The following is a 24,109-nucleotide window of genomic DNA, read 5'->3' on the forward strand; positions in this document are numbered from 1 at the left end:
GAGCATTTAAAGGGCAGAGTTGGCACATGATCAAATGCAGAGGAAATGTTGCATGTCTGTATTTCAGATTTAAACAGAATTTCTGTCAAACTAGTAGCGATTTGGAATGAGTCAAGCATCTAAACCAAAATCGAGAGAAAATCAAACTGTTCCCAGGGGCAGGAAATTCTTCCGGGCTGAATAAGCAAGGCAGGTATTTCAGCTTGTGTTAGCTTCAACATCTATACACGCACACACCTGCTCTTCTGGGATTGGCCTCAGGAGCTTTCAACCTGCCTGGGTTATTCTTTCCCCTCAGCAGCATTCCCTATCACTGAGGCAACCCCATCGGGGAGGAGAAAGGATGCATCAATAAAAGGATAACGATTCTGCTCGGGGCTTTGTTAGAATCGTGAAATCTCTCATCTAACAATGCACTTCTCTGGAAACGTAGATTTCTTGACCAAAGCAACTATTTTTACTGGACTTGCCAGCGCACTCTGGACTCTTTTCCTGTTTTTTCTCATTGACATCTTCCAAGCTGCATACAGGCAGGAAGGAGAAATCATGCCCAGAGTGAGGATATAGTTTGGGCAATTTAGAGGCAACGTGGGAATGGAACTGGTAAGTCTTTCCTTTCTTTCTCTATTTAAAATTGAGTAGCCTGGTTAAAAGGTTAATAAGGTAACCAGACCGAGGGGCAGTTAATCACATGAAGCTTGAATGGAGCCTCAATATGTGTTGATTACTGTAGAAGCTTGACGAATGTCACCCCTGTTTTATTTAAGCAAGGGCATGTTGGAAGTGTACGATGAGTAAACTGCACAAGGTCAGGAAGGAGAGATCACATTTTGAGTGAGACACACCCGAGTGAGGATGTAGTCCAGGGAATTTGGAGCAGCGTGGGAATTGAGCGCAGAGGGGATAAAGTGCTTTCTGCTTGCTTTATTGGTTCGTAGCTTGCAAGTTTTTTTTAGAAGCAAATAAATTGAAGCCCAGGATCAAAAGAGTGGCATCGCAGATAATCAGTAAATTAAATGGTTGGTAGTAGCTGCTAATTTAACTATCTATTACAGGTTACCTCCAGATCAAAGGTAAACAGGGGAAATACTTACAGGATACAACCTAAAAGAACAGTATGACTTTTTTTAAAAATCAAAATGAGTAATAAGTATTTAAAATAAAGATGCCAGTTGATATGTTGTTCCTGTATGATTGAGAACTGAAGGATCCTGTTGGGGACCATAGTAACCACATCTGTAGCACCTGGAGGAAACCTGCGCAGACACGGGGAGAACGTGCAAACTCCACACAGACAGTCGCCTGAGGCTGGACTCAAACCCGGGTCCCTGGTGCTGTGAGTCAGCAGTGCTAACCATTGAGCCACCATCCTGCCCCCAGGCTTTGGTCAGACTGCATTTGGAATATTGTAGGCAGTTTTGGGCCCTGTATCTAAGGAAGGATGCACTGACATTGGAGGGAGTACAAAGCAGGTTTACAAGAATGATCCTGGGAATTAATGGCTTTGTCACATAAAGAGCGGCTGAGGACTCTGGGTCTGTACTCCATGGAGTTTTAGGAATGAGGGGGGATCTAACTGAAACGTACACTGTACAGAGTGGCTTGGATAGGGTGGACACGCTGAAGAAGTTTCCTCTAGGAGACTAGGACCTGAGGGCACAGCGTCAGACTGAAGGGATGATCCTTTAGAACTGAGCTGAGGAGAAATTTCTTCAGCCGGAGGGAGGTGAATCTATAGAATCATTGCTGCAGAGGGCTGTGGAGGCCAAATCAATGAATGCATCTGAGACAGAGATAGACAGGTTCTTGATGTGCAAACTAAGGGTTACAGGGAGAAGGCAGGAGAATGGGGATAGATGTAAGGCAAATTTGCTTCCTAATTGTTTAACTTACAGAAACAGCTGAGCTGTATCATGCTCATGAAGGACATAATACTTCTAATGAAGAGATAACACAGTGTGGAGCTGGAGGAACACAGCAGGTCAGGCAGCATCAGAGGAGCAGGAAAGTTAATGTTTCAGGTCAGGACACTTCTTATTCTGACTCCAGCATCTGCAGTTCTTGCTATCTCTAAGTTTTAAGGAATGTGTTCTTTTTTAATTCATTAATGAGATGAGGGTATCACCGGCTCAGCCCATGCCTAATTGCCTACAGGGCTGTTAAGAGTGGATCTGGAGTCACGTGTAGGCCAGACCACACATGGGTGGCAGTTTTCTTCCCTAAAGGACCCATCTGGGTTTTTCCTGATAATCGGCAGCAGTTTCATGGTCATCATTAGACTTTTAATTCCGTTTTTTTATTGAATTCAAATTGCACCATCTGCCATGGTGGGATTTGAACCTGGATCCCAGGGTTAATAGTCCAGTGGTAATACCAACAAGCCATGTTCTCCCCAAAGTGGGGGAGTGGGGCTGGGGGGCATGAGGGGAGCACTGGTGGTGGGGGAGCAGGGGGATGGGGGTGGGGGACTGCTACAAAGGCAGAGGCCTGTAGGGAATGGAGTCCAGAGTCTTTCAAAGGGGACTCAGTGAATACTTGAATTATTTAGAACTTGAAGCATTTAGGTAAATACTTGTGAAAAGAAAGACAGGACAAGACAGAGAGAGAGAGAGATAACAAGGTATAAAGCTGGATGAACACAGCAGGCCGAGCAGCATCAGATGAGAAGGAGGGCTGACGTTTTGGGCCTAGACCCTTCTTCAGGATAAAGATTTTCTGAAGAAGTGTCTAGGCCCGAAACGTCAGCCTTCCTGCTCCTCTGATGCTGCTTGGCCTGCTGTGTTCATCCAGCTCCACACCTCGTTATCTTAGATTCTCCAGCATCTGCAGTTCCTACTATCTCTGAAACAATCTTAACCCCACTCCAAAGCCTCTTTTAAGAATGCCTACCTCGAAGAAGTTACTCTCCTCCCTCCCCATTTCTGAAGGTGGGTCTAGGCCCGAAACGTCAGCCTTCCTGCTCCTCTGATGCTGCTTGGCCTACAGTGTTCATCCAGCTCGCCACTTTGTTATCTCAGATTCTCCAGCATCTGCAGTTCCTACTATCTCTGAAACAAGAGAGACAGTGCAGGTCTTTCTTCTTATATGCTGCAAGAATTTCTGACTGGTGTAATAAAAGGAAGTGAGTAAGGCTTGGGGTACAGGGAGGTTTATCAACTGACTAACACAACAATATGGCTTTTCTGGAGTATTCTCTATATTTAGCTCCGCAGGCCAGCAGACAGAATTTCCGGATGGAAAGGAAGGCCTGTGACTTCATTGGGATCTGGCTTCTTGAGGGGTTCAGTCCTCAGGCGGGCTCAGAACAGTAATTAGGAATGTTACCGGCCCTTCAGCTAATTTCATTAAACTTAGGCAGAGGCAACATTTAAAGGCTCAAAATAAGACCAAAAGACATAGGAGTGGAAGTAAGGCCATTCGGCCCATCGAGTCCACTCTGCCACTTAATCAAAGCTGATGGGCATTTCAACTCCACTTCCCTGCACTCCCCCCAAAGCTTTTGATTCCTTGTGAGATTAAGAATTTATCAATCTCTGAATTCCTTCCTTAAATAAGAAAACCAAAACTGCATACAATACTCAAGATGTGGGATCTCATAATGTGCTCTTAAAATGACTGCACCAAGGGGCAGTTTATAAATTGGTCATCATTAAAATTGGATGAGAGTCATATCCCTGGAGGCATTTAGGTTTGAAACAAGCAGGAAGTTCAAACACATAGAGGCACAGGCACTAGGGATTGACTTCATGCAATAACCAAAAGAGATGGGGCAATTGGTCCACACAGTAGCAGATGCCTGTCCAGATTTAAGTCACTGTCTTGGCCACTGAACTCCTGTGGTCCAAGCTGCGTACATGACTTACAGAATGATGATCATTGTTGTAATTCACTTGAAACTGGCTGAGGGGGCACCTTGGACCAACTTGGGCCGAAGGGCCTGTTTCCATGCTGTATTACTCTATGACTCTACAGCATAGTTAGCTCTGCTGCTTCACAGCATCAGGGTTCGATTCCACCTTCGGACAACTGTTCCTCTGTGAGGAGTTTGCATGTTCTCTCCATGTCCGTACGGGTTTCCTCTGGGTGCTCTGGTTTCCTCCCACAGTCCAACGATGTGCAGGTTAGATGCATTGGCCATGCTAAACTGCCCATTGTGTCCAGGGGTGTGTGGACGATGTGAATTAGCCATGGTAAATAGAGGGATATGGTGAGTTTGGGTGGGATGCTCTTCCTGGTGAGGACTTGATGGGCCAAATGGCCTACTTCCATACCGTAGGGATTCTATGAATTGGCCCCCACGTTCTTTGTAAATGCTGGCCATAAAATGACTTCAGAAGTAAAACTCATTCATCAGCCCGAGGATGTTGATAGGCACAGTCTTCTCCTCACTAAAACCACCATCATAACTATTCCTGAAGCCAAGATGTTGTACTGATGCACAATTCAGATGTTACTTAAAAACCATACTTTTTATTGTGAACACACTGGTAGACAGGAGAAAATCCATCACATGATACAGCTCTATTGTTTAAGAACATTCCAAGGCATATTGACATGTACCAGAGAAGAAATGGGGATTGTACAAGGTCAGCATGTTTTTTTTTAAATGCAGTGGCTGTGTTACATTGTCTGAAGTTGGAGGAGGTTTCAGTCACAGCTTTTAAAAGAGAATTAGGTCATTATTTGAAGAGGGAAAATGACTAAAGTGCATACTGATTGAAACTGAAGGGAGCAGAGCTGTGGGGCTTGTATGTTACAATAAACATTTAAAAGAATAGTGAGCTGTGAGCCTTGATTATTTAACACACAAGCATGGAGTCAGTAAGATTTTGAGGGGAGTTGTATGCTAATTGTATATGATTTGCATTTTTAAGGTTAGGGATAAACAAGCAGGGGGAGAGTTTGATTCAGTATTTTGTGCAGAGGTAGAAAGGAATTCCCGGGACACTGGGTTATTGGTAAGTAGGATGTAAAGATGTATAATGTTACATTCTGTAAGTAAGCCTAATATCAAGGAAAGGATCTGTGTCACTTCTCATATTTCCTCATCTAGTATAGATGGATTTAACAGTGCAGGTTCACATGTGTGCAGGAGAAGGTAAGTTAGGTTGTTGGAGGGTAGACAGGATTTGCACAATGTTTTGATAACACAGCAGGAAAAGCTCATGCTCCTCCTAGACTGGATCATAGAATCCCTACTGTGTGGAAACAGGCCATTCAGCCCATCAAGACTGCACTGACCCTCTGAAAAGCATCCCACCCTGATCCAACCCCCTACCCTATTCCCTGTAACCCTGCACATTGCACCTAACCAGCGTGTCCCTGGATACTATAGGCAATTTAGCATAGCCAATCCACCGAACCTGACCATTTTTGGACTGTGGGAGGCAACCCATTCAGACATGGAGAGAATGTGAAAATTCCAAACAGACAGGCGCCCGAGGCTGCGATCAAACCCGGGTCCCTGGCGCTGTGGGGCAGTAGTGCTAACCACTAAGCCACCGTGTCACCCACAAGAAGTGCTGTGAAGGACTCTCAGTAACAGGATTTAATGAAATGAAATGTTAGAGCACACAGCCTCGTGCAAAGCAGTTTTAGGAGCCAGCTAATTTCTGAGAACAGATTGGTGTCCTGCCCTGACGCACTCACACAGAAGTAGACTGGGTATCAGGGACACCCATTTTTAATATTTTAACTTTCCACTCAGCTGAAGTATTAAAATTAAGGTGTGTTTCTCTGCAATATATCTACAGGCGTGGCAGCGTTTGTAAAATAGATGTGGTACCAATGATCACGGGTGACTTGTACATTAATGAAATGGAATCCTTTTCTGTTGAAGAAGTCAGGCACTTTGAAAATGGCTGTGTGTAACAGCCTAAAACCCTAAGCTACAGCACAGAGCTCATCATGAGGAAACAAGATGAAGTGATGCATTCTGACATGCCTTGCACCAGGAGCAGCGGTGATACATTTGCAGATTGAATATTAAAAACTTCCACATGGGTCTCAGTGGAAGCAGCCATAAAATTTTAGCACAGTTGGGCATCTTGTTGGGCTCTGAGGTAGAATGACCACTCACCTTTCCAGATCAGTAGAGAGATCATGCTTCACTCATACAAACAATCGGTGAGACGGCCTCTGCAGTACTATGTACCTTGCTGGTCACTGTACTTACAGAAGGATGTTAATGAGAGAAGGTTTAAGAGGCTAACACCTGAAATGAGCAGGTTGCCTTAAGCAAATCGAAACAAGATCGAACTATATCCTCCAGAGCTTAGAAGATTCAGAGGTGACTTCATTGAAACATAAGGGGGACTTGACCAGGTGGATGCTTCCTCTTTTGGGAGAATCTAGAGTCAGGCGTCATAGTTTAAAATAAGACCGTAATGAGGAAAACATCCTTTTCTCTCCGAGTTGACATTCTAGGAATTCCCTTTTTCAAAAGGTGGTGGATGCCGAATATTTAAATATTTACAAGGCAGAGCTGAAAAGATTCTTGATTAAATGGCTGTTTGAGAAAGATTGTGCATGGTTATCGGGAGAAAGTGGGAGAGTGACGTGAAATGAGATGTTTATTGGGAGAGCAGACAGAGAAGATGGGCCGAATATCCTCCTCCTACACTGTAATAAATCTGTGACTCTGTGATAGTATCACATAACCTTTTGCCCCCTTGTGAGAGTGAGGAGAGAGCATTGGTTTAAAGTGTTAACCTAAGGGTGGCACTTCTAACAATGTGTCTCTCCCTCAGTACAGCACAAGTGTCCGGCTGGATTATATAGTGTAATCTCTAATTTGGAATCCACAGCCTATTGCTCAGTGGTGAGAGTGTTAACTATTGAGGCACAGTGGATGGCATCTCCTATGACAATCAGCTCTCCTGAAAATTTCTGCACCGTTCTGTTTATTGCTTGAATGTAATAACATTCTTGTTCAACCCCACCTTAAGGGAGTTTTAAGGTTCAAGGTTCCTGGATGATTGAACCCACTGTGACAGATGAAGGGTTTTTTTTCCCCAACTGCACCAAAGTATGCATCAACAACACAAAACAAAGTTAATCACAACACTTAAAAGGCATCTGGATAGGTATATGTGTAGGAAGGGTTTGGAGAAATATCGGCAAAATGCTGGGAAATGGGACTGGATCAGTTTAGGATATCTGGTCAGCATGGATGAGTTGGGCTGAAGGGTCTGTTTCCAAACTGTATAACTCTGTGACTCAATGGCAATGATTAAAACAAAAAGAACTATATTGAATTTATAGTCCCCACACCGACAACGGAAATATGGCTCGGTACAATGTGGTTATGATACACGCTTTTTGTAACAGGTTTGTGTCCAAAGATCCAGAAGACACCCTTACATCACCGAAACCACAGGATGTCTGTGTCTCGACCATTTGAGTAATTGTGTCCCATATACTTCTTAACTTCCCTTTTTCTTGCCAATCCCATTGGGACCTCTTTTTAGCATATCCTTTTTTGTGTTGTGGACCATCCTAATGAGTACATACTTAGAAGCTTCAACAAAATGTGTTGTTTCTTTCAGCATACTTAATTCTGTGCCACCAAAGGACCACTTGCATAGCAGCTGTTCCCTTAACTTAATGTGTGAAAAATAGAATGTGGCTCGGGCACCAGCAGATTGCACACAAATCACTTATCGATGGTGGTGTCAAAATTACACAGAGATATTACTCAAAATGGAGGAACACAGCAGGCCAGGCATCATCAGAGGAGCAGGGAAGTTTCTGCAATGCTGCCTGGCCTGCTGTCTTCTTCCAGCTCCACACTGTGTTACCCCTGACACCAGCAACGGCAGTTCTTAGTATCTCTGAGTGAGTTATTACACAAGATATCAGTTTTAACAAGCATTAACATGGGAGGTGATGGCCCTATTGTAATTAACACTAGACTATTAATCCAGCAACCCAGTAATATCAGAGGGACTTGGGTTGAATCCCTGGGTGGATGGTAGAATTTGTACTTCAATAACAGATCTAGAATTAGAGTCAAATTATGACGATGAAACAATTGACGATTGTCAGGAAAAGTCCATAGAGTCATAGGCACAGAAATAGGCTCTTCCAGTTCAATCTATGCCAACCATAATCCTAACCTAAACTAGTCCAACCTGCCTGCTCATGGCCCATATCCCTCCAAACATTTCCCATTCATCTCCTTATTAATGTCCTTTTAAATGTTGTAACTGTACCTACATCTACCGTCTTCTGTGGAAGTTCATTCCACACCTGAACCACCCTTGGCATAAAAGAAATATCACTCGTATCTTTTTAAAATCTTTCTACTCTCACCTTAAAATATGCCCCCTAGTCTTGAAATCTCCCAGCCCAGAGAAAAGACACCTGCCATTCACCTTATTTATACACCTCATGATTATACAGACCTCCATCAAGTCACCTCACAACCTCCTACGTTCCAGTGAAAGACGTCCCAGTCTATCCAGCCTCTTTATAACTTAAACAGTCCATTCCCGGCAACATTCTGGTAGATCTCTTCTGAACCCTCTTCAGCTTAATAATACCCTTATTGTAACAGAGAAACCAGAACTGGACACTGTACTCCAGAAGAGATCTCGCCAATGCCCTGTACAACCTGAACATAACGTCCCAACTCCTACACTCAGAGGCCTGAGCAATGAAGGCAAGCATGCTAAACACCTTCTTAATCACTCTATCCATATGTGAGGCAAACTTCAAAAGAATTATGTGCCTGAAACCTGAGGTCTCTCTGTCCTCCAAGGCTAAAAAAGGCATTGCTTTTAATTACATAAGCCCCGCCCTTGTTTGTTTTACCAAAATGTAATACATTGCATTTATCCAAATTAAACTCCACCTGCCACTCTTCAGCCCATTAACCCGATTGATGAAAGTCTCTTTGCAATCTTAGATAGTCTTAGAAACATATGGGTTATAAACGTCCTTTAGGGAAGGAAACTGCAGTCCTTACCTGGTCTGGCCTACATGTGAATCCTAACAATGTGGTTGACTCTTAACTGTCCCTCCCCTCCTGATCCAGTATGTGCCATGTAGAGAACCAGTAAGCCATGGGATAATGATGGGAAGCCTTGACATGTCAATGGAAAGAAAGCTCAAACAGAAGCCTACCCAGACACCCAGAGTCACTTCTGTGCAAATCCGGCCCCTAATACTTGCCTGCAGAGGAGAAACGGAACTTAAAATTCACTGCTCTTGGAGCTTGACTCTCACATGAATCTGCTGTCTTTCCAAATTATCTCCTTCCCTTGTTTCCTCTCTCTCATTGTCTATTTACTCAATTCTTTGATTTACTGATACTGGCCAATGGAAGGAGCTTTGTTTTGACATCCAGCAAAGTGCATCAGGAAATTTATTTTGGCAATGCCAGGAAAAGAATTGTATCTGTTATAAATTAAATTCTCAGTGGGATCCCCTGCTCATTGGTCTGTAGAAGAATGCCTGGCTCTGTTTGCATGATGTATCTTGTAAAGAATACAGCATTGTCATGAATCAGGCCTTATTTTAAGTTATCCTCTGTTTGGCACCATGCCCAAGTTACATATAGCTGGCTTCTTATAAGAAAGTGGAAATGTTAACTCTGCTTTTCTTCCTACAGATGCTGCCAGACCTGTTGAGTTTCTCCAGCAATTTCTACTTTTGTTTCAGTCAAACCTATTGTCAATGTCAAGGTTCAACCAAGAGTAACTTCAGGTCATTAGAAAGGAGTTGGTCAGCTTTACCAGCTATAGGCTGGTCCTGTAAATGAAAGGTTCTCTCCACCTCCTGTAGTTTTCAAACCAGTAAATTTATCTCAGGGAAGAATGCATCAAACATACTTTATAGCAGTAACAATTCTTTTTAAATGTCACCATTGTCAACATTAGACTCACACTTAATGAATTCTAAGATATTGAGCTTCCTCTGATGAAGGGTCTAGGCCCGAAACGTCAGCTTTTGTGCTCCTGAGATGCTGCTTGGCCTGCTGTGTTCATCCAGCCTCACATTTTATTATCTTACATTATAGGAATGACTGCTGAATTATAGAATGCACAATGGTCAAAGACAATCACTTCACTTACATAGATAGTGACTAAACAAAGTAAAGACTCGATGCTATATTCCTATAATACCAACTGATAGCAATGTAGTCAAAGATACTGTAAAGACTACACCTTTTTATTTTTGTGTTTGTTTTAAATTGTGGACTAAAATTAGAAAGAACTGATTTAAAAACACTGGATCCTGTATGGTTTGAAAGCAAATAACCTGATGCTCATGGAAAACATTATTTAAACTGCTAATTGACCAAACAGTAATTCAAGTTTAGGTTCAAACAAACTGGAGCTGAGGGGTTCTATGTTTCGATGGAGCTTGCTTGTCAGTAAGAAGTTGATTGGACTATGGAATAGTTACCAGTTATTGATAACAAACTGCTAACAACCATGTGATTAGTTCTCAGCTAACTGAACACCATAAAGAGAGATGACCAGGTCTCTACTAGCCCATAGACTGTTCTTCTGTTGTCTGCAGCCAAAACTTATTCTAAACGTGAAGAAAGTGAATTCATCTTTACCTTCAGTAGTTGCTGAAAGCTGAGACTTTTAATTAATGTCAGAGATGTTCAATAAATGAAACAGCCACTTGTAAACCGGTGGAGGTATTTAGAAAAGGAAAGTCGCTGATCAGCATGAGCCAGCAGTGGATTATATTGAAAATTGTGTAATTAAGCTACAGCATAAAAATTAACAAATGTTATTGCAAAAAGCTGATTTCAGATGAGGCTGAGACTCATAAGCATACATGACAAACAGATTGTTGCCTCGACCTTGTGGTTAGGATGTGGAGAACAGCTGTAAGTAAATAAACTAACAGAATGTACTGGCCATCTTTTGCTGTTTCAGGAGGGATCAAGTAAAAAGAAATGTGCAAAAGCACGATTAAAGCTGTTGCTGCAGAGCTCTCAGCTTGCAACTACGTAGTCTACATATAAGAAGGAATAAATCACAAGATCGCGGACTTTTTCCTCATTTCTTAGGAAACCAACACCAATTCAGGAAAAGGGAACTTTCAAGGGAAGAAAGAACTGAGTTGCTTTGACTAATTTTCCCTCCATCCATAAGTTGTTTTCCCCTGTCTGTCTCTGTAGGTGTTTGTGCATGTAAGGGAGCAATTACAAAAGGATTCAAGTTTTAATTTGTAGTGATATATGATGACTGTTTCTAACTGTTTACCTGTGGCTAGAGATAGATATGTTCCAATAAATAGTCATTATTGTTAAATATAGAAACATGATCTGTATTTTCCATCAACTCTGGGCCAGAAAATCAGGTTTATTGGGGAGTCTGACATACTTATTTCAAAATCTTTAACTTTTGCAACAACTCTGGGAATATGCAGGGACTTGATTTCCAACATGTTACCCCAGTGATCCAACACTTAGATTGTGACAATTCCATGTTAAATTTTTGCAAACTATTTAAATCTACCTGAAAACGCTTTTGGACATTCAGGCAAATAACATTTTTTTGTTTAAAACTATAGTTACACTTCAGTATAATGTCTTTAGAATATCTTTGTCTTTGTTTCAACTTTCAAGGCAAGTTGGTGTTAAGCAAGACATCTTTATGTCCCAGAATGGATGGGTTATGTCTTTGTTTATTTATGTGTTGGTATTGGCTTTTTTAGATTTCAAGTTAATTTCTGTGGTACAGAAAGAGAGTGAAAGAGAGAAAGAGGCTGCCATTATCCATTGTATATCCACAAAAACAATTTTAAAAAATAATTATCACTGTTCAGAATGATCTCTTTATCAATGCCTGAGGGTTGCTGTTTGTTTGCCTTTTTTTTATTTTACACATTGTGGAGTCATAGAGATGTACAGCTTCAGTCCAACGCGTCCATGCTGACTGGATGTCCCAAATTAATCTAGTCCCATTTGCCAGCATTTGGCCCATATCCTTCTCAACCTTTCCTATTCATGTACCCATCCAGATGCCTTTTAAATGTTGTAATTGTACCAGCCTCCACCACTTCCTCTGGCAGCTCATTCCATACATACACCACCCTCTATGTGAAAAAGTTACCCCTTAGGTCCCTTTTAAATCTTTCCCCCTCACCTTAAACCTATGCCCTCTAGATTTGGACTCCCCCACCTCAGGAAAAGGACCTTGTATATTCACCCTATCCATTCCCCTCATGATTTTATAAACCTCTATAAGGTCACCACTCAGCCTCTGACGCTCCAGGGAAAATAGCCCCAGCCTATTCAGCCTCTCCCTAGAGCTTGTTTACTATTTTCCAATAGTAAGGCTTTCAAGGTTATTTTAAAGACCCAGAATCTTCTGCAATGTTTTCTCACTAGTTTCTTGGCACTGATTCAAATTTGCATATTATGTATTTTGTTTTCATTAATTAACACCTTTAATGTCTTCACCAAATTGGTCACTTCCTTTCCATTATCTGGTGCTTATTTGCAAAATACTATATTGCTGCTATGTTTGCTCATTTCAATGCATATAGTCAGTGTTACATGAATTATGCAAAAAGCTGTTCAGCTTTTATACTCCATCGACCTGGCAGTATGGAAAATTGCTGAGGTATGTCCTCACCACAAAAAGCAAGGCACAACCAACTCTGCCAATGACAGGATAACAAAGTGTGGAGCTGGATGAACACAGCAGGCCAAGCAGCATCTCAGGAGCACAAAAGCAAAACCCTCTCTGATGAAGGGTCTAGGCCCGAAACGTCAGCTTTTGTGCTCCTGAGATGCTGCTTGGCCTGCTGTGTTCATCCAGCTTCACACTTTGTTATCTTGGATTCTCCAGCATCTGCAGTTCCCATCATCACTGCCAATGACAGGACATTGGTTAGACCACTTTTGTAATGCTGCATTCAAATCTGGTCTCAAATGTTGTGTGACTTGAGACTGTTCAGAAAAGATTTACAAAGACGTTGTCAGGCTTGGTACCTTTGAGCTATAGGGAGAGGCTGAATAGGTTGGGACTGTTTTCCCTGGAGAGTCAGAGGCTGAGGGGTGACCTTATAGAAGTTTATAAAATCATGAGGGGCATGGATAGGATGAATAGCCAAGGTCTTTTCCCCAGGGTGGGGGAGTCCAAAGCTAGGTTTAAGGTGAGAGGGGAAGGATTTAAAAGGGACCTAAGGGGCAACTTTTCCACGCAGAGGGTGGTGCATCTGGGTGGGTACATGAATAGGAATGGGTTAGAGGCATATGGGCCGAATACTGGCAAATGGGACTGGATTAATTTAGGACATCTGGTCGGCATGGATGTGTTGGACTGAAGGATCTGCTTCCATGCTTTAAATCTCTAGGACGCTATCACTCTAATTACCATTTCTTCAGGCCACTTTCCAACACCTACAAAATGGCATAAGGGGTTATTGACAGTATTTTCGACTAGCACTTATTCAGCAATGACATTCTCCCTGATGCTTGGCTTGGATTCTGCCAGGGCAATGAGCTCCGCAGCTCAGTCTAACCTTGATTCAAAGATGACCAAAACAGCCGAACTTTGCAGATGAATTGAAAATTTCAGCATTGTGTTGTGGCATAAAGGAATCCCGGTGACAATAGATACAGGGGGTAAACTTGCCACTGATTGCATTCATTCCCAGCACAAAGGAAGATGTTTGAGGTTGTGCCTGCAGTACATGGATAGCAGGGGCTTAAGAAGAAAGCTCATCAACCACCTTCTCAAGAATTGTTACGGATAAGCAATAAGTCAGCAACCTTCCGGCCCCCCGAACTAAATATAAAGTTACAGGTTGGTTCATGAATTATAATGCTGCCACTTGTGAACATATAATGGTCTTCTCACCCAACTGGCTGTTTTCTCTGGAAACTGATATTTTTTAATACTTTGAAAGAGCCATTTCCTACTACAGGTAGCAAAATATATAAAGTGGATGCAAAACCAGAAATGCATGGAAAAGCTCAGCAGGTCTGGAAGCATCTGTGGAGAGAAATCACAGTTAATGTCTCTGGTCCAGAGACCCACCTTAGAACTCACCCTAGAACTGTTAGGGGCTCCTTAGAATTGGAGTAGCCAATTCATTATTGGTGACGAAGCAAAGCTACCATCTGGGTTGCAATCTACACCTCACTAAGGGGCAGAAAAGTCAGATATGTAAAGTATTTAAACTATAAAGAATCACTACTAATTGTACTAATGAGCATTGTCAATCTTGGTGAGCCTCTCCCCAGTGAGTCTTCTCAAACTACCTTCCCAAATTTGCTGCATTTTGTATACACCCTATGGAATTGCACTCATCATGTTTTCCCAGACTTCAGCGCCAGGTCCTCCTGGGATCCCTGGAGCCAGTGCCATCTTTGAAGCCCATCCCACACATCTGGTCAAGAGTTGGCAATCCTGTACGGTTCCTGTCATTGTCCCAGACCAATCAAACAGAGGGAAGTTGGCATCTGACAGGACCCTGGTGGAGCTGGTGGGTGGGGAGAAGCCACCGTTGCCCAGAGAGTGTCCTTTGAGATGTTGGTGCCTAGTATCCAAGACCTCAGTGTTGGAAGAGCAAATGGCAATCTGGAGTTGTTAGTTACCATTCTCACTTTCATGTTGGCAATTGTTGCCATCCAGTTTTTATCCTGCAGGTGGTAGAGTGGGAAATTATGTATCAGTGGGGTGAAGTGCTGCCATAATGAGGATGTTAATACATGATAATGCATGCAAGCTGGCCTCTTCCCTTGTGGTGGTCAGCTTGGTGGTGGGAAAGGGCATTTCTTTCGGAGAGACAATGCTGTACCTGAACCCCGTTGTGTTCTCATTTCAACTCGGTATGTTCTTTTGAGCGGGGAGAGGGGGAAGAAAGCAAAAATTTGCAGGTACTGCAAGTCGGAAACAAAAATCAAAAAGAACTCAATTCTGATGAAGGGTTACTAGACCTGAAATGTGAACTCTATTTTCTCTCCACAGGTGCTGCCAGACCTGCAGAGCTTCTCCAGCAGTTTTTAGTTTCTGCTCTCTTGGAGTTGCCCCATGGTTGGCCAATTTTGGCCACCATCAATTCAGGCCCTTAAAATGACCAATTAAAGATCAGGATGTGGTCATTTTACAATCGTGGCTCCACATTTAGATCTTAAGGATCTTGAGCGCCTCACAATTAATTTCACTCAAGTTCAGCCAGAGAGAATTAAACTCTATTCTTGAAAAGTTAGGCATAGCTAACAGTCAAGTTGGCCAATGTGTTTTGTCAAGGGAGCACATCCAGTGAGATGATAAGCTTTGGGCCTGAGGTCCACTTATCAGAATTGTGGTTTTATTTATCTGAATTAGTACTGTACTCTGGTGCTAGTTGTCATCCAGGAGATCCCCACATAGTGGCTTTTAGGCATACGTAATTTCACATTAGTGAGAAGGGAGTGATGGTGTTATATCTGGTCAATTTTGCCCTGAGCATCTTGTTGAGAAGTAACTTCTAAGTGAATTTTCGCACATTTATCCCCTGTCTTTTCAGCTTTTATTTTTTCACACCAGGTCTGCTGCCACTTGGACTAACACAATTGCAGGCAGTTCTATCTCTATTCAGAGATATGGTTGTGAACCCTCAGGCAGCTGTAGGACCATTGAGAAGTTAGCTGGAAAACTGTACGAAGGAGGGAGAAGTTCAAGCATTTGATAGAAGGGTCACAGAGGGTTAGGAGGTGTCTGGGGTGTTGCTGGGAACATGGCGTTGACAGGAAATGTTTTGCAGATGGGGTTTGGCAACAAGGGCAGGCAGAGTGGAGGAAGGAAGGTGGTACGATGGCCCCTCCCACTATCAAACACACCACATGAGAGGACACAAATCTGCGCCCCCCCCCCCCCTAACTCAGAATGTGCATGTCAAGCTAAAAATTGGAATGGAACGGTCTTTGCAATAAAATTTTCTTCCTCAAAAGTCAGTGGAAGTGGAGCGTTTGAATAATTTGAAGAGGAAGATGGATGGATTCTCAGAAAACAAGGCAGGAGATGGTGCAGTGTTATCAGGGACAGGCAGAAATGTGGAATTGAGATTACAACCTGATCCCTACAATCGTATAGAATGGTGCAGGAGGCAGTTCATGTGTGACAATCATCCTTCTGCACTGAGGTTGTAGGAACTGCAGATGCCGGAAAATCTGAGATAACAAGGTGTAGAGCTGGATGAACACAGCAGGCCAAGTAGCATCAGAGGAGCAGGAAAGCTGACGTTTCGGGCCTAGACCCTCCTTCAGAAAAAAATTTCTGAAGAAGTGTCTGGGGCCCGAAACGTCAGCTTTCCTGCTCCTATGATGCCGCTTGGCCTGCTGTGTTCATCCAGCTCTACACCTTGTTATCACATCCTCTGCACTGTATCTGTTGGGTAACTGCCTCAAGTTTATCCTCAACTTTTTCATGGAAGAGGGATGTTTGGATAAATCCTTCAGCTTTGCTACAGTCATGTGACCTCTGATGTCACGATGAGTAAATAAAGGTTTCAAAGCACTGAAACATTTCACAAACCACATGGAACGGCAGTGAGGTACCGAGATTGGGTAAGATTTGGGCTGATTGTTGTATCCATCCAAAAGTTGCAGTATTTGTTGTGTTTTTAGTTTTGATCATTGCCGTAAAATATTGCCAAATGGAACTAACTTGTAAAATAAGTTGCAGTGGATTTTTTTTAAAAAAGTCTTCAAACTGGCAAAGAGAATGGCTAGCTGAATTATTTTTGAATGAAGTTGTGAGTGGATTGTTACATTTCTAGATTATCTGCGTTCGTTCTTTGAAGGGGCAGGGGTGAGTGACTGGGGTAGAGGTGTCCAACTTTTGAAAGTCATTGCAGCTCACCTCTGCGCTCTTCTGAATCTGTAGGTCGAGGTGTATCGAAACTTGAGATTGCTTTCTCTAACTCAGTGCACTGGCTACCTTTTTTTGTGAGCAAACTGTATTGTTTAAAAAAAAATTGATTGAGCATGCAGACTTGGTGGGTTAGCAGATAGGCTAGGTAATGCTCTGGGTCTGAGACCTGTGCTTGTGTGTGTGTGTGTGTGTGTGGACATTACCATGAGCAAGCCCCGCTTTCACGGGCGCAGTTACCGACTGAACGAGTCGCCTTGTAAAAAGGGCGAGTGCTGCGGAGCTGCAGTGCACACATTAAAACAATGCACACAAACAAAATCAATGCAATATTGATCTCCCAGCTTAACCTACGGGGCTTCTTGATAGATATCTCTTGCCCCCTGGGAGGTCCTGTGTGTCTGAGGCAGAAGCCAGTGGCGAGCGGGATTGACACTGGGGACATGTTTCTGAACTGAAGTACTAACCTGTGTTCCCACAGCTGCTTTTAGAGCCTGCTGCAGGATGTCAGGCTGTGTGTGTTTCAACGGAAAATAATTTTTTGGAGGAGGGGGAACACAAATTTTGAGGCTACCAGTGATTGAGTGGTTGTCTCTTTGTCACTTCCCCTATGCATGATTTTTTTTCGAGTAGAGTTTGGGATTTGGAGAGGGTCCGGGGTGGTGGAGGCGCCTCAGCCTGGCCAGATGGCTCATGCAGTAAATCTTCCTGTTTTCGTTAAGATAACGGAGCATTCTTGTGTCGTATAACTGAGCGGAGAGCAGTGTTTAGTGAGCCAGCTTTTTTTTTACCAGCTTCTCATCTGTTTTGATGTGCTGTCTGCAAACGCGGTGTGTGTTTGACAATGTGATATTTGTTTTAGGCAACAAAAGCACACCTCCTCAGCACCACCCCCCCCCCCCCACCAACTCTGTGAATTCTTTCTCTCCAACCCCTGTCTCCATTTCTCCCTCCAACCCTCCCATTCTCTCTCCCTCCCTCGCTCTATACCTCCCACTCTCTGTCTTCTCTCTGATATTAGAACGTTCTCCCCCAGTTCTCCGCCTGCACTGCAGACTCTCGATGCATCTCCCAGGCCAGCCACTCTGACCTGTGCTGATTTCATGAGATGTGATACCACGTACGGGAACAAAACGATGTGGGGGCAGCATGAGATTAGGAATTTGCACTGGGAGAGGATTGTGAAAGTCACTGAGCCCAAAGGATTTATTGCATCCTCCACTTCCTGTCAGATTGAGGTACTATCTATCAACTGATGAAAGCAATTTGTTGCAGTTGAATGTATGTTCTAACATTGGGTCCGGTTCCTGTCCCAGCAATAATCAGAAACCCCTCTACAATCATCCTAGACACTCACAGCCATTGCACAAATCTGCATCCGATGAGCCTTTTTAAGACCTTCAGCCTCAGAATATTCACAGTTCCTGGGGCCCTTGTTGATGAATTCCTTGGTCAAAGCACAGCTTATGAACATAAGTAGGAACAGAAATTGATCTAATGGCCTGTGGAGCCTACTCCACTATCCAGTATGAACGCAACTGGTCTTAGCTCCAGCTCCACTTTGTCCCTCTGCTCCCTATATCCGTTGATTTCCCCAAGACACCAAACATCAGTTCACCTCTGGGCGACACAGTGGCTCAATAGTTACCACTACCCCATCACAGCACCAGGGACCTCGGCTCAATTTCACTCTCGGGCAACTGCCTGTGTGGAGTTTGCATGTTCTCCCTGTGTCTGCGAGGGTTTCTTCTGGGTGCTGTCACAGCCCAAAATGTGCGGGTTAGCCGTGGGAAATACAAGGTTACAGGAATGGGGTGGGATGGCGTTCAGACAGTCAGTATGGATTTGATGGGCTGAATGGCCTGCCTCCACACTGTGGGAGTTCTGTTCTATCTCAGCATTAAACCTATTCAATGAATGATTAATCATAACCCTCTTCAAGAAAGCAATCCAAAGATAAATAACCTCATGTATGAAGAATCTGCTCCATCTTGGTTCTAAATGATCAGCCTCTGTAGTATTGGGCTTAACATGATCGATCTAGAGTGGAAAAATACATGAAACAGCACGGCTGGTGCAAAACCACGCTGTTTGGAGCTGGAGCTAACAGAATATTGTAAAGTTAATATGGGACCACATGGAAATGTGTTTCAACTTGCTTTCTGCAAAGTAGACTGGAAAAGGACTGAAAATGCTATGAAATGGTGATCTGGCACATAATATTAGATACAAAATGATATTAATGTTGGGGTCTTTGCTGCACTATTTGGACTTTCACTATCAGCCTGGGGTTGACCAGACCAGTGCCCTCGCATCTGATATAGAGCTCCATGTGCTGCTGTCACCAAAGATCCCAACAAGTGGAAAAGCAATGTGAGACTCAATGGTTTAAACATATCTCAATAGTTTAACCCAACTAGTCAGCCTAATATTTATCAATTGTACAAAGTAACAATTAATAAGGAGTGGATTAGTAAACAATAAATTAGCTAAGATATTAACGCGCATGTGTCTCCTTCTAATAATTTTGATCAGATCTTTTAAAGATCCTACTCAGCCTAATGTTACAGCCTCTTATCCTCAGACTGTGTTCCCATACTACAGATTCCTCCACTGAAAGAATGGTCTCTTTGGTATCTATTCAGTTCAGTTTCTTCAGAATCTTGAACATTACGATGAGACCACATGCAATTCCCATAAACTCCAAGGTGTATACACCCAATTTACTCAACTCACACTGGCTAGGCACGTAACACTTCCAATGTTTCCTTCGTTAAATCAGGAGACCCAAACTGCATAGTATTCTAGGTGTGTTCTTGCCAAAGTGCTGTAAAATTGGAGCAAGACCTTTTTTTCCTGGTACTCCAAATCCTGGGATGTTTAGCTTTTTTACTTTTTATTTCTTATTTTTCTCACTTGTACTGTGAATAACTGTCAGGTAGGGTAATTTTACTTCTCTATTTTGTAATTAGGATTTGTAACTAAGAAATTGTGCCTAAGGTGGTGCAGTGTAGAGCAACATTGTAAACTTTTCACTGTTTCTATACTTGAGTACACATGGCAATAAACCTAATTCTGATTCTAAAATCCCTTGTAACAAGGCCAACATGCAATAAGACTTCCCAATTGCTTTCTCTATCTGTATGCTAATTTTCTGTGAGTACAACCAAGACTCTCTGAACATCAACATTTACAAGTTTCACACCTTTTTTTCAAAAAAATGTGCTTTTCTCTTCTTTTCCACATTACATACCATTTGCCATCTTGTTGCCTGCACTTACCTTTCTTTATCTCTGTCAATCTTTTGCTTCCTCATCGCTTACATTTCCCATTCCTTTATCAGCAGACTGGCTATCCTTGACTCTAAATCATTAACACAGACTGTAAATAGCTGAGGCTACAGCATTGCTCATTGTACACTCCACAATTTACAGCCTGCCAACTTGGAAAGACCCCAGTTATCCTGGCACTTTTCCTTGCAACCACAGGATGTGCTACACCTGCCCCTTCACCTCCCCACTCACCTCTGTCCCAGGCCCCAAGTAGACTTTCCACATCAAGCAGATGTTCACCTGCACATCTGCTAATGTGGTATGCTGTATCCGCTGTTCTCATTGTGGCCTCCTCTACATTGGGGAAACCAAGCGGAGGCTTGGGGACCGCTTTGCAGAACACCTCCGCTCAGTTTGCAATAAACAACTGCACCTCCCAGTCGCAAACCATTTCCACTCCCCCTCCCATTCTTTAGATGACACATCCATCATGGGCCTCCTGCAGTGCCACAATGATGCCACCCGAAGGTTGCAGGCACAGCAACTCATATTCCGCCTGGGAACCCTGCAGCCCAATGGTATCAATGTGGACTTCACAAGCTTCAAAATCTCCCCTCCCTCTACCACATCCCAAAACCAGCCCAGCTTGTCCCTGCCTCCCTAACCAGTCATTCCTCCCACCTATCCCGTCCTCCCACCTCAAGCCCCACCCCTGTCTCCTACCTACTAGCCTCATCCCATCCCTTTGACCTGGCCGTCCTCTCTGGACTGACCTATCCCCTCCCTACCTCCCCACCTACACTCACCTCTACTGGCTCCATCCCCTCCTCTTCTACCTGTCTGTCTCCTCTCTGCTTATCTTCTCCTTTATCTATCTTCTATCTGCCTCCCCCTCTCTCCCTATTTATTTCAGAACCCCTTTCTCCTCCCCCATTTCTGAAGAAGGGTCTAGGACTGAAACATCAGCTTTCCTGCTCCTCTGATGCTGCTTGGCCTGCTGTGTTCCTCCAGCTCCACACCTTGTTATCCCAGTTATCCAAATGCTTGGCTTCCAATCCATTTACCAATCCTTCCACCTGTGCTAATATTTTACTCCCAAATCCATGTACCCTTAACTTGTATCTTTCTTTGCTTTGGCACCTAGTTGAATGCTTTTTGGAAATCAAAATGTACTATATCAATTGGATCTCTTTTACTTAACCAACTAGTCACATCGCAAATCTTCTCAAATGGATTTTTGATCTTGTAAAACTATATTGACTTTACCTATACATACTATGGCACAGCATGGTGGTTGGCACTGCTGCCTCACAGCACCAGGGACTCAGGTCCAATTCCACCCTCGGGCGACTGTCTGTGTGGAATTTGCACATTCTCCTGTGTCCGCATGGGTTTCCTCCCACAGATCAAAGATGTGTAGGTTAGGTAGATTGGCCATGCTGAGTTGCCCGTAGTGTCCTCGGATGTGTGTGGTTATATGGATTAGCCATGGGAAATACAGGGGTAAGGGGGTGGGTCTGGGTGGGATGCTGTTTGAAAGGCCAGTGTGCGCTGAATAGTCTGTATCCACAATGGTAGGAGTTCCATACCTTTTCCAAAATATCATGAAGACTACCTTCCACAATGACTGATGTCAGTCCCTGAGGTTAAAATTTCTGTTTTTCCCCTTCCCTCCTTCAACAGAAGTGTTCCACTTGCTAACCTCCAATCTGCTGGTACTGATCCAGAATTTAGTGACCTCTAGAATATCATCACCATGGCTTCCACTGTCCCCACAAGTGCCTCTTTTTGAAACCCTAGGCAGTAGACCATCACACCCTGGTGATTTGTTGGGTTTTAGTTTATTGGAAACAGGCCCTTCAGTCCAACTCTTCCATGCTGACCAGATTATCCTAAATTAATCTAGCATTTGGCCCATATCCCTCTAAACCCTTCACATTTGTATACCCACCCAGATGCCTTGTAAATATTGTAATTGTACCAGCCAGCTTGTTCTATCCATGCACCACCCTCTGCATAAAAAGTTTGCGACTTAGGTCCGTTTTAAATCTTTCCCTTCCCATCTTAAATCTGTGCCTTCTGGTTTTGGACTCCCCCACACTGGAGAAAAGACCTTGGCTACTCACCCCATCCATGCCCCTCATGATTTAATAAACCTCTATAAGGTCACCCCTCAGCCTCCGACGCTCCAGGGGAAAGTAGCCCCTCGGCCTATTCAGCCTCTCCAAACCATCCAATCCTGGCAAAATCCTTGTAAATCTTTTCTGAACACTTTCAAGTTTCATAACATGTCATAATTCAGTTGTTCTAGACTAAAGAACTTGAACACATCACGACCAGACCAAGATTTTGGTGCATATTGTACAGACATAGTTTGCCAGTGGAATAAATATTTAAGGTGTTGGATGAGATGTCAGTCAAATGGCCTGTTTTGGCTGGAAATAGAGTGAGGAAACATCAGACAGTGTTTCTGCTTTTGGTCAGTAGCAGGTGACTCCCACTATAAATGATCATCGATGTTGGTGAGGATGAAATCAAAATTGCTGTCACATCTGATCAGGTATCGATAATGTAGGGGTTACCTAACTATGAAGCAGTTTGTAGCAGCTAAAACAATACTGGGAGGAGAAGTGTTAAATATCCCATATTCTTTAAATGACAGTTTTCTATTCCTGAGAAACATTAACATTCTGATAATTATCTTAGTTATTACAGAGTCATAGAGATGTACAGTCTGGAAACAAACCCTTTGGTCTGACTTGTCCATAATGACCAGACATCCTAAATTACTAAAGTCCCATTTGCCAGCATTTGGCCCGTATCCCTCTAAACCCTTCCTGTTCATGTACCCATCCTGATGCCTTTTAAATGTTGTAATTGTATCCACCATTTCCTCTGGCAGCTCATTACATGCACCACCCTCTGAGTGAAAATGTTGCCCCTTAGGTCCCTCTTATATCTTTCCCTTTTCACCTTAAACCTATGCCCTTTATTATTGGACTCCCCACCCTGGGGAAAAGACCTTGGCTATTCACCCTATCCATGTCCCTCATGATTTTATAAACCTCTATAAGGTCACCCCTTGGCTTCTGATGCTCTGGAAAAAAATATAGCCCCAGCCTATTTAGCCTCTCCCTTAGCTCAAACCTTACAACCCTGGCAACATCCTTGTAAGTCTTATCTGCACCCTTTCAAGTTTCACAACACTCTTCCTCTAGCTGGGAGACCAGAATTGAATGCGGTATTCCGAAAGTGGCCTAGCCAATGTCCTGTATGACTGCAACATGGCCTGCAAACTCCAATACTCAATGCACCGAGCAATAAAGGCAAGTGGTTTTATTTCATTGATTTTTAGGGCTACGTACAGAAATTGCACTTAAGTCTTGAGGCTGGAAACCCCATGTGGAAAGAACTCCCAAGGGATTGTGAACCTTCCCTGTTCAGACAGCTCATGGTAACTCCTCTTGAAGGCAAAATTCTAACAGAGCTTTTTCCCCTTCTATTCCCTGTAAATACAGGTTTAACAACAAAGACACAAATGTCTACTTCTCGCTGAATTTAGTGTTCTCTCCGTATTCCAGTGTTTTGTCTGCAACCTTTGTATCTTATCTTTGCACTCTAGAGCTAATGTATTCAGGAATGTCATTGCTTTCAAAGACATGCAAGGGAGAATAGTTAATCAGGGTCTTTTTAGTCATTCACAGGATGTTGGTGTTTCTGTCTGGGCCACAGTTGTGTTGAGAAGGTGGTGAAGAGCTGCTGCCTTAAAGTGGTGAAATTCATATGGTATAGATGCACTGTGCTGTCAGAGAGGGAATTCTAGGATTTTAACCCAGCGATAAGCGATGGAATGGCAATTTGTAGTTCCACCTGTGGCTTGACGGGGAACTTGCAGGTTGTGGGGTGATGTTCCAATGTATCTGCTGCCCTAGATGGTGGAAATAATGGGTTTGGAAGCTGCTGTCTAATGAGCTTTGAGTTTTTTTTTAATAAATGGTATACACT

At 43.2% G+C, this 24,109-nt stretch overlaps 1 protein-coding gene across 3 annotated transcripts in view; it reads left to right on the forward strand.

Moving 5' to 3' along the window:
* Positions 1-379: 379 nt before the first annotated feature.
* The window catches only part of LOC125460685 (uncharacterized), a 47,318-nt gene continuing 23,588 nt past the window's right edge, over positions 380-24,109 (forward strand). For 2 of the 3 annotated variants that reach the window (XR_009446869.1, XM_048548380.2), the window contains exon 1: positions 16,488-16,528. The gene's annotated coding sequence lies outside the window, so the exon portion shown is untranslated. Of the gene's footprint in view, positions 604-16,487; positions 16,529-24,109 lie in introns of those variants that run through there. The other variant, XM_059652278.1, reaches the window with a different exon arrangement.

The sequence above is a fragment of the Stegostoma tigrinum genome, chromosome 18, assembly GCF_030684315.1.
Source record: "Stegostoma tigrinum isolate sSteTig4 chromosome 18, sSteTig4.hap1, whole genome shotgun sequence".
NCBI classification, from domain to species: Eukaryota; Metazoa; Chordata; class Chondrichthyes; order Orectolobiformes; family Stegostomatidae; genus Stegostoma; species Stegostoma tigrinum.